At 44.9% G+C, this 13,013-nt stretch overlaps 10 non-coding genes across 10 annotated transcripts; all 10 read right to left on the reverse strand.

The window, feature by feature from the left end:
• Window positions 1–623: 623 nt before the first annotated feature.
• On the reverse strand, window positions 624–814 carry LOC141212023 (U2 spliceosomal RNA). Its single transcript, XR_012281842.1, has one exon. It is a non-coding gene; the product is annotated as a U2 spliceosomal RNA (small nuclear RNA).
• A 1,112-nt stretch (window positions 815–1,926) lies between these two features.
• On the reverse strand, window positions 1,927–2,117 carry LOC141212024 (U2 spliceosomal RNA). Its single transcript, XR_012281843.1, has one exon. It is a non-coding gene; the product is annotated as a U2 spliceosomal RNA (small nuclear RNA).
• A 1,112-nt stretch (window positions 2,118–3,229) lies between these two features.
• Window positions 3,230–3,420, reverse strand: LOC141212025 (U2 spliceosomal RNA). The gene has a single exon (XR_012281844.1). It is a non-coding gene; the product is annotated as a U2 spliceosomal RNA (small nuclear RNA).
• A 1,115-nt stretch (window positions 3,421–4,535) lies between these two features.
• Window positions 4,536–4,726, reverse strand: LOC141212026 (U2 spliceosomal RNA). The gene has a single exon (XR_012281845.1). It is a non-coding gene; the product is annotated as a U2 spliceosomal RNA (small nuclear RNA).
• A 1,112-nt stretch (window positions 4,727–5,838) lies between these two features.
• Window positions 5,839–6,029, reverse strand: LOC141212027 (U2 spliceosomal RNA). Its single transcript, XR_012281846.1, has one exon. It is a non-coding gene; the product is annotated as a U2 spliceosomal RNA (small nuclear RNA).
• A 1,112-nt stretch (window positions 6,030–7,141) lies between these two features.
• LOC141212029 (U2 spliceosomal RNA) lies at window positions 7,142–7,332 on the reverse strand. Its single transcript, XR_012281848.1, has one exon. It is a non-coding gene; the product is annotated as a U2 spliceosomal RNA (small nuclear RNA).
• Window positions 7,333–8,444: 1,112 nt separating this feature from the next.
• Window positions 8,445–8,635, reverse strand: LOC141212030 (U2 spliceosomal RNA). Its single transcript, XR_012281849.1, has one exon. It is a non-coding gene; the product is annotated as a U2 spliceosomal RNA (small nuclear RNA).
• A 1,112-nt stretch (window positions 8,636–9,747) lies between these two features.
• On the reverse strand, window positions 9,748–9,938 carry LOC141212031 (U2 spliceosomal RNA). Its single transcript, XR_012281850.1, has one exon. It is a non-coding gene; the product is annotated as a U2 spliceosomal RNA (small nuclear RNA).
• Window positions 9,939–11,050: 1,112 nt separating this feature from the next.
• LOC141212032 (U2 spliceosomal RNA) lies at window positions 11,051–11,241 on the reverse strand. The gene has a single exon (XR_012281851.1). It is a non-coding gene; the product is annotated as a U2 spliceosomal RNA (small nuclear RNA).
• Window positions 11,242–12,356: 1,115 nt separating this feature from the next.
• LOC141212033 (U2 spliceosomal RNA) lies at window positions 12,357–12,547 on the reverse strand. The gene has a single exon (XR_012281852.1). It is a non-coding gene; the product is annotated as a U2 spliceosomal RNA (small nuclear RNA).
• Between the last annotated feature and the right edge of the window lie 466 nt (window positions 12,548–13,013).

The raw sequence follows: 13,013 nt of genomic DNA on the forward strand, positions 1-13,013 counted from the left end.
CACAGAGACCGCCATAAGCAACAGTTTAACAGAATGCCACAGACTAATCAACCAAACTTTTTGGGTTGGGTTCTCTTTTATAGTCTGCAGGCATTAAATGAAAGAAGTCAGTGTTCCAGCAGAGGGAGACAACGTTTCAGAAAAGGCATTGTAGCAAACCAAAAAAGAAATTTTAAGCGCAGCAGAGTAACCAGCGCACATACCTGTTAGCTCAGGTGAGTTTAAAAGGCTGCTGTTGATAACAAGGGCATTTGCTAAATAGATGGTGTGTGTGCAACAATATACTGAAAGGTCAATTATATTGTGCAGCTTATCTCACCACCTGTAGTTATTTAGGTGAAAGCTCCAAAATGCTTGCCTAATATGTCTGTTTATCCAAAAGGAAGTAAAAAGGGAGAGCTAGAAAGATAGCATTGCATCACATTACATGGCAATGCAATGCACAGTTGCTGAAGTTGAACCAAAATGAGCTTGTAATCTGGCTTCTGCAACTTTGAACATGAAAAATCCAATGAGGAGAAGAAAAGCAAAGCCAAAGAGTCCATCCCAAAATCCGACAAACAAGCAAAATGAACAAAAAACATTGAATTCAATTCTTTCTGATTTTAGAAACTGCATTAAAGAAGGGGTGCACCGGTCCTGGAGATACTGCAATACCAGGTCAATGCGTGGAGTGGACAGAGCAAGCTCTTTTTCCATCTCCCTGTTCTAAAAATCCATTTAATATATGGTCCCCAGATAGGGGACGTATCAGATATTAAACTGATAAGAACAGATACTACACTTGATCTTAGCCAAAAGGCCGAGAAGCGATAACCAGAATTGGTTTCAAACTACGGAGCCACCCAAGGATCCTGAAAAGTCCATTTGTGGAGATGAGCTCCTGGACTCCCGTTAAGAAGACATGTTGTCAACCTCTAGATCCCTTACATGCCTGCACTTTTCGGCTTGCTGCTGCTGCAATCCACGCGTTTTAGATCTGCATAACTCCACCTCTTTAAACACAGCACCTTCACCCCCTGCTGTTCCCACCCGCCTCAACACCGTTGGAAGGGAGGAGAACCAATTAAGGCGGGGGGTGGGGTGGAACGAGCAGCTGTCTACCCTTAGCAGGAGGGCTCCTGATTACATACCTCTCCTGCTGCTGCTGCTGGCTGTCCAGCAGCAGACTGAAGGTGGCTGCTGCTGTGCACAGGTATATAAAGGCTCAGAGCCTATTATGACACGCGCAGCCAGCGTTCCATTGCCACATTCCATCTACTGCAGGCAGGATACCTGGCTGGCTGAATGTCGCTGAGAAGCTCACAGAGACCGCCATAAGCAACAGTTTAACAGAATGCCACAGACTAATCAACCAAACTTTTTGGGTTGGGTTCTCTTTTATAGTCTGCAGGCATTAAATGAAAGAAGTCAGTGTTCCAGCAGAGGGAGACAACGTTTCAGAAAAGGCATTGTAGCAAACCAAAAAAGAAATTTTAAGCGCAGCAGAGTAACCAGCGCACATACCTGTTAGCTCAGGTGAGTTTAAAAGGCTGCTGTTGATAACAAGGGCATTTGCTAAATAGATGGTGTGTGTGCAACAATATACTGAAAGGTCAATTATATTGTGCAGCTTATCTCACCACCTGTAGTTATTTAGGTGAAAGCTCCAAAATGCTTGCCTAATATGTCTGTTTATCCAAAAGGAAGTAAAAAGGGAGAGCTAGAAAGATAGCATTGCATCACATTACATGGCAATGCAATGCACAGTTGCTGAAGTTGAACCAAAATGAGCTTGTAATCTGGCTTCTGCAACTTTGAACATGAAAAATCCAATGAGGAGAAGAAAAGCAAAGCCAAAAAGTCCATCCCAAAATCCGACAAACAAGCAAAATGAACAAAAAACATTGAATTCAATTCTTTCTGATTTTAGAAACTGCATTAAAGAAGGGGTGCACCGGTCCTGGAGATACTGCAATACCAGGTCAATGCGTGGAGTGGACAGAGCAAGCTCTTTTTCCATCTCCCTGTTCTAAAAATCCATTTAATATATGGTCCCCAGATAGGGGACGTATCAGATATTAAACTGATAAGAACAGATACTACACTTGATCTTAGCCAAAAGGCCGAGAAGCGATAACCAGAATTGGTTTCAAACTACGGAGCCACCCAAGGATCCTGAAAAGTCCATTTGTGGAGATGAGCTCCTGGACTCCCGTTAAGAAGACATGTTGTCAACCTCTAGATCCCTTACATGCCTGCACTTTTCGGCTTGCTGCTGCTGCAATCCACGCGTTTTAGATCTGCATAACTCCACCTCTTTAAACACAGCACCTTCACCCCCTGCTGTTCCCACCCGCCTCAACACCGTTGGAAGGGAGGAGAACCAATTAAGGCGGGGGGTGGGGTGGAACGAGCAGCTGTCTACCCTTAGCAGGAGGGCTCCTGATTACATACCTCTCCTGCTGCTGCTGCTGGCTGTCCAGCAGCAGACTGAAGGTGGCTGCTGCTGTGCACAGGTATATAAAGGCTCAGAGCCTATTATGACACGCGCAGCCAGCGTTCCATTGCCACATTCCATCTACTGCAGGCAGGATACCTGGCTGGCTGAATGTCGCTGAGAAGCTCACAGAGACCGCCATAAGCAACAGTTTAACAGAATGCCACAGACTAATCAACCAAACTTTTTGGGTTGGGTTCTCTTTTATAGTCTGCAGGCATTAAATGAAAGAAGTCAGTGTTCCAGCAGAGGGAGACAACGTTTCAGAAAAGGCATTGTAGCAAACCAAAAAAGAAATTTTAAGCGCAGCAGAGTAACCAGCGCACATACCTGTTAGCTCAGGTGAGTTTAAAAGGCTGCTGTTGATAACAAGGGCATTTGCTAAATAGATGGTGTGTGTGCAACAATATACTGAAAGGTCAATTATATTGTGCAGCTTATCTCACCACCTGTAGTTATTTAGGTGAAAGCTCCAAAATGCTTGCCTAATATGTCTGTTTATCCAAAAGGAAGTAAAAAGGGAGAGCTAGAAAGATAGCATTGCATCACATTACATGGCAATGCAATGCACAGTTGCTGAAGTTGAACCAAAATGAGCTTGTAATCTGGCTTCTGCAACTTTGAACATGAAAAATCCAATGAGGAGAAGAAAAGCAAAGCCAAAGAGTCCATCCCAAAATCCGACAAACAAGCAAAATGAACAAAAAACATTGAATTCAATTCTTTCTGATTTTAGAAACTGCATTAAAGAAGGGGTGCACCGGTCCTGGAGATACTGCAATACCAGGTCAATGCGTGGAGTGGACAGAGCAAGCTCTTTTTCCATCTCCCTGTTCTAAAAATCCATTTAATATATGGTCCCCAGATAGGGGACGTATCAGATATTAAACTGATAAGAACAGATACTACACTTGATCTTAGCCAAAAGGCCGAGAAGCGATAACCAGAATTGGTTTCAAACTACGGAGCCACCCAAGGATCCTGAAAAGTCCATTTGTGGAGATGAGCTCCTGGACTCCCGTTAAGAAGACATGTTGTCAACCTCTAGATCCCTTACATGCCTGCACTTTTCGGCTTGCTGCTGCTGCAATCCACGCGTTTTAGATCTGCATAACTCCACCTCTTTAAACACCGCACCTTCACCCCCTGCTGTTCCCACCCGCCTCAACACCGTTGGAAGGGAGGAGAACCAATTAAGGCGGGGGGTGGGGTGGAACGAGCAGCTGTCTACCCTTAGCAGGAGGGCTCCTGATTACATACCTCTCCTGCTGCTGCTGCTGCTGGCTGTCCAGCAGCAGACTGAAGGTGGCTGCTGCTGTGCACAGGTATATAAAGGCTCAGAGCCTATTATGACACGCGTAGCCAGCGTTCCATTGCCACATTCCATCTACTGCAGGCAGGATACCTGGCTGGCTGAATGTCGCTGAGAAGCTCACAGAGACCGCCATAAGCAACAGTTTAACAGAATGCCACAGACTAATCAACCAAACTTTTTGGGTTGGGTTCTCTTTTATAGTCTGCAGGCATTAAATGAAAGAAGTCAGTGTTCCAGCAGAAGGAGACAACGTTTCAGAAAAGGCATTGTAGCAAACCAAAAAAGAAATTTTAAGCGCAGCAGAGTAACCAGCGCACATACCTGTTAGCTCAGGTGAGTTTAAAAGGCTGCTGTTGATAACAAGGGCATTTGCTAAATAGATGGTGTGTGTGCAACAATATACTGAAAGGTCAATTATATTGTGCAGCTTATCTCACCACCTGTAGTTATTTAGGTGAAAGCTCCAAAATGCTTGCCTAATATGTCTGTTTATCCAAAAGGAAGTAAAAAGGGAGAGCTAGAAAGATAGCATTGCATCACATTACATGGCAATGCAATGCACAGTTGCTGAAGTTGAACCAAAATGAGCTTGTAATCTGGCTTCTGCAACTTTGAACATGAAAAATCCAATGAGGAGAAGAAAAGCAAAGCCAAAGAGTCCATCCCAAAATCCGACAAACAAGCAAAATGAACAAAAAACATTGAATTCAATTCTTTCTGATTTTAGAAACTGCATTAAAGAAGGGGTGCACCGGTCCTGGAGATACTGCAATACCAGGTCAATGCGTGGAGTGGACAGAGCAAGCTCTTTTTCCATCTCCCTGTTCTAAAAATCCATTTAATATATGGTCCCCAGATAGGGGACGTATCAGATATTAAACTGATAAGAACAGATACTACACTTGATCTTAGCCAAAAGGCCGAGAAGCGATAACCAGAATTGGTTTCAAACTACGGAGCCACCCAAGGATCCTGAAAAGTCCATTTGTGGAGATGAGCTCCTGGACTCCCGTTAAGAAGACATGTTGTCAACCTCTAGATCCCTTACATGCCTGCACTTTTCGGCTTGCTGCTGCTGCAATCCACGCGTTTTAGATCTGCATAACTCCACCTCTTTAAACACAGCACCTTCACCCCCTGCTGTTCCCACCCGCCTCAACACCGTTGGAAGGGAGGAGAACCAATTAAGGCGGGGGGTGGGGTGGAACGAGCAGCTGTCTACCCTTAGCAGGAGGGCTCCTGATTACATACCTCTCCTGCTGCTGCTGCTGGCTGTCCAGCAGCAGACTGAAGGTGGCTGCTGCTGTGCACAGGTATATAAAGGCTCAGAGCCTATTATGACACGCGCAGCCAGCGTTCCATTGCCACATTCCATCTACTGCAGGCAGGATACCTGGCTGGCTGAATGTCGCTGAGAAGCTCACAGAGACCGCCATAAGCAACAGTTTAACAGAATGCCACAGACTAATCAACCAAACTTTTTGGGTTGGGTTCTCTTTTATAGTCTGCAGGCATTAAATGAAAGAAGTCAGTGTTCCAGCAGAGGGAGACAACGTTTCAGAAAAGGCATTGTAGCAAACCAAAAAAGAAATTTTAAGCGCAGCAGAGTAACCAGCGCACATACCTGTTAGCTCAGGTGAGTTTAAAAGGCTGCTGTTGATAACAAGGGCATTTGCTAAATAGATGGTGTGTGTGCAACAATATACTGAAAGGTCAATTATATTGTGCAGCTTATCTCACCACCTGTAGTTATTTAGGTGAAAGCTCCAAAATGCTTGCCTAATATGTCTGTTTATCCAAAAGGAAGTAAAAAGGGAGAGCTAGAAAGATAGCATTGCATCACATTACATGGCAATGCAATGCACAGTTGCTGAAGTTGAACCAAAATGAGCTTGTAATCTGGCTTCTGCAACTTTGAACATGAAAAATCCAATGAGGAGAAGAAAAGCAAAGCCAAAGAGTCCATCCCAAAATCCGACAAACAAGCAAAATGAACAAAAAACATTGAATTCAATTCTTTCTGATTTTAGAAACTGCATTAAAGAAGGGGTGCACCGGTCCTGGAGATACTGCAATACCAGGTCAATGCGTGGAGTGGACAGAGCAAGCTCTTTTTCCATCTCCCTGTTCTAAAAATCCATTTAATATATGGTCCCCAGATAGGGGACGTATCAGATATTAAACTGATAAGAACAGATACTACACTTGATCTTAGCCAAAAGGCCGAGAAGCGATAACCAGAATTGGTTTCAAACTACGGAGCCACCCAAGGATCCTGAAAAGTCCATTTGTGGAGATGAGCTCCTGGACTCCCGTTAAGAAGACATGTTGTCAACCTCTAGATCCCTTACATGCCTGCACTTTTCGGCTTGCTGCTGCTGCAATCCACGCGTTTTAGATCTGCATAACTCCACCTCTTTAAACACAGCACCTTCACCCCCTGCTGTTCCCACCCGCCTCAACACCGTTGGAAGGGAGGAGAACCAATTAAGGCGGGGGGTGGGGTGGAACGAGCAGCTGTCTACCCTTAGCAGGAGGGCTCCTGATTACATACCTCTCCTGCTGCTGCTGCTGGCTGTCCAGCAGCAGACTGAAGGTGGCTGCTGCTGTGCACAGGTATATAAAGGCTCAGAGCCTATTATGACACGCGCAGCCAGCGTTCCATTGCCACATTCCATCTACTGCAGGCAGGATACCTGGCTGGCTGAATGTCGCTGAGAAGCTCACAGAGACCGCCATAAGCAACAGTTTAACAGAATGCCACAGACTAATCAACCAAACTTTTTGGGTTGGGTTCTCTTTTATAGTCTGCAGGCATTAAATGAAAGAAGTCAGTGTTCCAGCAGAGGGAGACAACGTTTCAGAAAAGGCATTGTAGCAAACCAAAAAAGAAATTTTAAGCGCAGCAGAGTAACCAGCGCACATACCTGTTAGCTCAGGTGAGTTTAAAAGGCTGCTGTTGATAACAAGGGCATTTGCTAAATAGATGGTGTGTGTGCAACAATATACTGAAAGGTCAATTATATTGTGCAGCTTATCTCACCACCTGTAGTTATTTAGGTGAAAGCTCCAAAATGCTTGCCTAATATGTCTGTTTATCCAAAAGGAAGTAAAAAGGGAGAGCTAGAAAGATAGCATTGCATCACATTACATGGCAATGCAATGCACAGTTGCTGAAGTTGAACCAAAATGAGCTTGTAATCTGGCTTCTGCAACTTTGAACATGAAAAATCCAATGAGGAGAAGAAAAGCAAAGCCAAAAAGTCCATCCCAAAATCCGACAAACAAGCAAAATGAACAAAAAACATTGAATTCAATTCTTTCTGATTTTAGAAACTGCATTAAAGAAGGGGTGCACCGGTCCTGGAGATACTGCAATACCAGGTCAATGCGTGGAGTGGACAGAGCAAGCTCTTTTTCCATCTCCCTGTTCTAAAAATCCATTTAATATATGGTCCCCAGATAGGGGACGTATCAGATATTAAACTGATAAGAACAGATACTACACTTGATCTTAGCCAAAAGGCCGAGAAGCGATAACCAGAATTGGTTTCAAACTACGGAGCCACCCAAGGATCCTGAAAAGTCCATTTGTGGAGATGAGCTCCTGGACTCCCGTTAAGAAGACATGTTGTCAACCTCTAGATCCCTTACATGCCTGCACTTTTCGGCTTGCTGCTGCTGCAATCCACGCGTTTTAGATCTGCATAACTCCACCTCTTTAAACACAGCACCTTCACCCCCTGCTGTTCCCACCCGCCTCAACACCGTTGGAAGGGAGGAGAACCAATTAAGGCGGGGGGTGGGGTGGAACGAGCAGCTGTCTACCCTTAGCAGGAGGGCTCCTGATTACATACCTCTCCTGCTGCTGCTGCTGGCTGTCCAGCAGCAGACTGAAGGTGGCTGCTGCTGTGCACAGGTATATAAAGGCTCAGAGCCTATTATGACACGCGCAGCCAGCGTTCCATTGCCACATTCCATCTACTGCAGGCAGGATACCTGGCTGGCTGAATGTCGCTGAGAAGCTCACAGAGACCGCCATAAGCAACAGTTTAACAGAATGCCACAGACTAATCAACCAAACTTTTTGGGTTGGGTTCTCTTTTATAGTCTGCAGGCATTAAATGAAAGAAGTCAGTGTTCCAGCAGAGGGAGACAACGTTTCAGAAAAGGCATTGTAGCAAACCAAAAAAGAAATTTTAAGCGCAGCAGAGTAACCAGCGCACATACCTGTTAGCTCAGGTGAGTTTAAAAGGCTGCTGTTGATAACAAGGGCATTTGCTAAATAGATGGTGTGTGTGCAACAATATACTGAAAGGTCAATTATATTGTGCAGCTTATCTCACCACCTGTAGTTATTTAGGTGAAAGCTCCAAAATGCTTGCCTAATATGTCTGTTTATCCAAAAGGAAGTAAAAAGGGAGAGCTAGAAAGATAGCATTGCATCACATTACATGGCAATGCAATGCACAGTTGCTGAAGTTGAACCAAAATGAGCTTGTAATCTGGCTTCTGCAACTTTGAACATGAAAAATCCAATGAGGAGAAGAAAAGCAAAGCCAAAGAGTCCATCCCAAAATCCGACAAACAAGCAAAATGAACAAAAAACATTGAATTCAATTCTTTCTGATTTTAGAAACTGCATTAAAGAAGGGGTGCACCGGTCCTGGAGATACTGCAATACCAGGTCAATGCGTGGAGTGGACAGAGCAAGCTCTTTTTCCATCTCCCTGTTCTAAAAATCCATTTAATATATGGTCCCCAGATAGGGGACGTATCAGATATTAAACTGATAAGAACAGATACTACACTTGATCTTAGCCAAAAGGCCGAGAAGCGATAACCAGAATTGGTTTCAAACTACGGAGCCACCCAAGGATCCTGAAAAGTCCATTTGTGGAGATGAGCTCCTGGACTCCCGTTAAGAAGACATGTTGTCAACCTCTAGATCCCTTACATGCCTGCACTTTTCGGCTTGCTGCTGCTGCAATCCACGCGTTTTAGATCTGCATAACTCCACCTCTTTAAACACAGCACCTTCACCCCCTGCTGTTCCCACCCGCCTCAACACCGTTGGAAGGGAGGAGAACCAATTAAGGCGGGGGGTGGGGTGGAACGAGCAGCTGTCTACCCTTAGCAGGAGGGCTCCTGATTACATACCTCTCCTGCTGCTGCTGCTGGCTGTCCAGCAGCAGACTGAAGGTGGCTGCTGCTGTGCACAGGTATATAAAGGCTCAGAGCCTATTATGACACGCGCAGCCAGCGTTCCATTGCCACATTCCATCTACTGCAGGCAGGATACCTGGCTGGCTGAATGTCGCTGAGAAGCTCACAGAGACCGCCATAAGCAACAGTTTAACAGAATGCCACAGACTAATCAACCAAACTTTTTGGGTTGGGTTCTCTTTTATAGTCTGCAGGCATTAAATGAAAGAAGTCAGTGTTCCAGCAGAGGGAGACAACGTTTCAGAAAAGGCATTGTAGCAAACCAAAAAAGAAATTTTAAGCGCAGCAGAGTAACCAGCGCACATACCTGTTAGCTCAGGTGAGTTTAAAAGGCTGCTGTTGATAACAAGGGCATTTGCTAAATAGATGGTGTGTGTGCAACAATATACTGAAAGGTCAATTATATTGTGCAGCTTATCTCACCACCTGTAGTTATTTAGGTGAAAGCTCCAAAATGCTTGCCTAATATGTCTGTTTATCCAAAAGGAAGTAAAAAGGGAGAGCTAGAAAGATAGCATTGCATCACATTACATGGCAATGCAATGCACAGTTGCTGAAGTTGAACCAAAATGAGCTTGTAATCTGGCTTCTGCAACTTTGAACATGAAAAATCCAATGAGGAGAAGAAAAGCAAAGCCAAAAAGTCCATCCCAAAATCCGACAAACAAGCAAAATGAACAAAAAACATTGAATTCAATTCTTTCTGATTTTAGAAACTGCATTAAAGAAGGGGTGCACCGGTCCTGGAGATACTGCAATACCAGGTCAATGCGTGGAGTGGACAGAGCAAGCTCTTTTTCCATCTCCCTGTTCTAAAAATCCATTTAATATATGGTCCCCAGATAGGGGACGTATCAGATATTAAACTGATAAGAACAGATACTACACTTGATCTTAGCCAAAAGGCCGAGAAGCGATAACCAGAATTGGTTTCAAACTACGGAGCCACCCAAGGATCCTGAAAAGTCCATTTGTGGAGATGAGCTCCTGGACTCCCGTTAAGAAGACATGTTGTCAACCTCTAGATCCCTTACATGCCTGCACTTTTCGGCTTGCTGCTGCTGCAATCCACGCGTTTTAGATCTGCATAACTCCACCTCTTTAAACACAGCACCTTCACCCCCTGCTGTTCCCACCCGCCTCAACACCGTTGGAAGGGAGGAGAACCAATTAAGGCGGGGGGTGGGGTGGAACGAGCAGCTGTCTACCCTTAGCAGGAGGGCTCCTGATTACATACCTCTCCTGCTGCTGCTGCTGGCTGTCCAGCAGCAGACTGAAGGTGGCTGCTGCTGTGCACAGGTATATAAAGGCTCAGAGCCTATTATGACACGCGCAGCCAGCGTTCCATTGCCACATTCCATCTACTGCAGGCAGGATACCTGGCTGGCTGAATGTCGCTGAGAAGCTCACAGAGACCGCCATAAGCAACAGTTTAACAGAATGCCACAGACTAATCAACCAAACTTTTTGGGTTGGGTTCTCTTTTATAGTCTGCAGGCATTAAATGAAAGAAGTCAGTGTTCCAGCAGAGGGAGACAACGTTTCAGAAAAGGCATTGTAGCAAACCAAAAAAGAAATTTTAAGCGCAGCAGAGTAACCAGCGCACATACCTGTTAGCTCAGGTGAGTTTAAAAGGCTGCTGTTGATAACAAGGGCATTTGCTAAATAGATGGTGTGTGTGCAACAATATACTGAAAGGTCAATTATATTGTGCAGCTTATCTCACCACCTGTAGTTATTTAGGTGAAAGCTCCAAAATGCTTGCCTAATATGTCTGTTTATCCAAAAGGAAGTAAAAAGGGAGAGCTAGAAAGATAGCATTGCATCACATTACATGGCAATGCAATGCACAGTTGCTGAAGTTGAACCAAAATGAGCTTGTAATCTGGCTTCTGCAACTTTGAACATGAAAAATCCAATGAGGAGAAGAAAAGCAAAGCCAAAGAGTCCATCCCAAAATCCGACAAACAAGCAAAATGAACAAAAAACATTGAATTCAATTCTTTCTGATTTTAGAAACTGCATTAAAGAAGGGGTGCACCGGTCCTGGAGATACTGCAATACCAGGTCAATGCGTGGAGTGGACAGAGCAAGCTCTTTTTCCATCTCCCTGTTCTAAAAATCCATTTAATATATGGTCCCCAGATAGGGGACGTATCAGATATTAAACTGATAAGAACAGATACTACACTTGATCTTAGCCAAAAGGCCGAGAAGCGATAACCAGAATTGGTTTCAAACTACGGAGCCACCCAAGGATCCTGAAAAGTCCATTTGTGGAGATGAGCTCCTGGACTCCCGTTAAGAAGACATGTTGTCAACCTCTAGATCCCTTACATGCCTGCACTTTTCGGCTTGCTGCTGCTGCAATCCACGCGTTTTAGATCTGCATAACTCCACCTCTTTAAACACCGCACCTTCACCCCCTGCTGTTCCCACCCGCCTCAACACCGTTGGAAGGGAGGAGAACCAATTAAGGCGGGGGGTGGGGTGGAACGAGCAGCTGTCTACCCTTAGCAGGAGGGCTCCTGATTACATACCTCTCCTGCTGCTGCTGCTGCTGGCTGTCCAGCAGCAGACTGAAGGTGGCTGCTGCTGTGCACAGGTATATAAAGGCTCAGAGCCTATTATGACACGCGTAGCCAGCGTTCCATTGCCACATTCCATCTACTGCAGGCAGGATACCTGGCTGGCTGAATGTCGCTGAGAAGCTCACAGAGACCGCCATAAGCAACAGTTTAACAGAATGCCACAGACTAATCAACCAAACTTTTTGGGTTGGGTTCTCTTTTATAGTCTGCAGGCATTAAATGAAAGAAGTCAGTGTTCCAGCAGAAGGAGACAACGTTTCAGAAAAGGCATTGTAGCAAACCAAAAAAGAAATTTTAAGCGCAGCAGAGTAACCAGCGCACATACCTGTTAGCTCAGGTGAGTTTAAAAGGCTGCTGTTGATAACAAGGGCATTTGCTAAATAGATGGTGTGTGTGCAACAATATACTGAAAGGTCAATTATATTGTGCAGCTTATCTCACCACCTGTAGTTATTTAGGTGAAAGCTCCAAAATGCTTGCCTAATATGTCTGTTTATCCAAAAGGAAGTAAAAAGGGAGAGCTAGAAAGATAGCATTGCATCACATTACATGGCAATGCAATGCACAGTTGCTGAAGTTGAACCAAAATGAGCTTGTAATCTGGCTTCTGCAACTTTGAACATGAAAAATCCAATGAGGAGAAGAAAAGCAAAGCCAAAGAGTCCATCCCAAAATCCGACAAACAAGCAAAATGAACAAAAAACATTGAATTCAATTCTTTCTGATTTTAGAAACTGCATTAAAGAAGGGGTGCACCGGTCCTGGAGATACTGCAATACCAGGTCAATGCGTGGAGTGGACAGAGCAAGCTCTTTTTCCATCTCCCTGTTCTAAAAATCCATTTAATATATGGTCCCCAGATAGGGGACGTATCAGATATTAAACTGATAAGAACAGATACTACACTTGATCTTAGCCAAAAGGCCGAGAAGCGATAACCAGAATTGGTTTCAAACTACGGAGCCACCCAAGGATCCTGAAAAGTCCATTTGTGGAGATGAGCTCCTGGACTCCCGTTAAGAAGACATGTTGTCAACCTCTAGATCCCTTACATGCCTGCACTTTTCGGCTTGCTGCTGCTGCAATCCACGCGTTTTAGATCTGCATAACTCCACCTCTTTAAACACAGCACCTTCACCCCCTGCTGTTCCCACCCGCCTCAACACCGTTGGAAGGGAGGAGAACCAATTAAGGCGGGGGGTGGGGTGGAACGAGCAGCTGTCTACCCTTAGCAGGAGGGCTCCTGATTACATACCTCTCCTGCTGCTGCTGCTGGCTGTCCAGCAGCAGACTGAAGGTGGCTGCTGCTGTGCACAGGTATATAAAGGCTCAGAGCCTATTATGACACGCGCAGCCAGCGTTCCATTGCCACATTCCATCTACTGCAGGCAGGATACCTGGC

Source organism: Phyllobates terribilis, unplaced genomic scaffold (genome assembly GCF_046119375.1).
Source record: "Phyllobates terribilis strain yellow unplaced genomic scaffold, ASM4611937v1 Scaffold_170__1_contigs__length_4071412, whole genome shotgun sequence".
Lineage (NCBI taxonomy): Eukaryota > Metazoa > Chordata > Amphibia > Anura > Dendrobatidae > Phyllobates > Phyllobates terribilis.